This window comes from Arachis hypogaea, unplaced genomic scaffold, assembly GCF_003086295.3.
Source record: "Arachis hypogaea cultivar Tifrunner unplaced genomic scaffold, arahy.Tifrunner.gnm2.J5K5 arahy.Tifrunner.gnm2.scaffold_146, whole genome shotgun sequence".
Taxonomy (NCBI): Eukaryota; Viridiplantae; Streptophyta; class Magnoliopsida; order Fabales; family Fabaceae; genus Arachis; species Arachis hypogaea.
In genome coordinates this window covers 30,447-31,379 of record NW_027255533.1, presented here as the reverse complement: position 1 = coordinate 31,379, position 933 = coordinate 30,447, and the positions used below count along the sequence as shown (strand labels likewise).

At 41.9% G+C, this 933-nt stretch overlaps 1 pseudogene; it reads left to right on the top strand.

Annotated features, from left to right (window-relative positions):
- The first annotated feature begins 223 nt into the window (after positions 1–223).
- On the top strand, positions 224–933 carry LOC114927310 (inactive leucine-rich repeat receptor-like serine/threonine-protein kinase At1g60630; annotated as a pseudogene).

Here is a 933-nt window from a genome sequence, read left to right as displayed (position 1 = left end):
TATTCCAATAGAACAACCCCCTTGTTCATTTTCTTATAAAGCAAGAGAACTGTAAATCAAGATATCATACTATGTACAACGGAAAAATAAGGACTATTTAACCTTGTAATTGTGATTACTTAGGATTAATTAAGGCAAGTTACACTTCTAATACTGCATTATTATTAGTAAACTTCATCTCTAGATTTCTGGTAATTACTTTGTTATTATCTTCCTCAGTTAATCTTCTGATGAATGTAACAATGCAGGATCAAAAACATCCGGTGGAGGAAAGCCTCTTCATTGGACATCCTGCCTCAAAATCGCCGAAGATCTCGCGACCGGCCTACTCTACATCCACCAAAACCCTGGCTTAACTCATGGAAACCTTAAATCTTCTAATGTCTTGTTGGGTTCGGACTTCGAATCCTGTCTTACTGACTATGGACTCACCATGTTCCTTAACCCTGACTCAATGGATGAACAAGTGCACCTCTTTATTCTACAGAGCACCCGAATGCAGAAGCTTCCAGAGGTCTCACACGCAACCGCCGATGTATACAGCTTCGGAGTCCTTCTCCTGGAACTCTTAACAGGAAAACTCCCTTCCAAGACCTTGTCCAAGAACACGGCTCGGATATACCAAGATGGGTTAAATCGGTTCGTGAGGAAGAGACAGAGTCCGGGGATGATCCTTCCTCGGGCAATGAAGCATCCGAAGAGAAGCTTCAAGCTCTCTTGAACATTGCAATGGCATGTGTTTCGCTTGTGCCGGAGAACCGGCCGTCGATGAGGGAAGTTCTGAAGATGATAAGAGACACAAGAGGGGAAGCTCAGGTATCATCAAATAGTAGTGATCATTCACCAGGTAGATGGTCAGATACAGTTCAAAGCTTTCCAAGGGAAGAACACTTGAGCATATGATGTCAAATTTTTCTTTTTTATTTTTAGGTA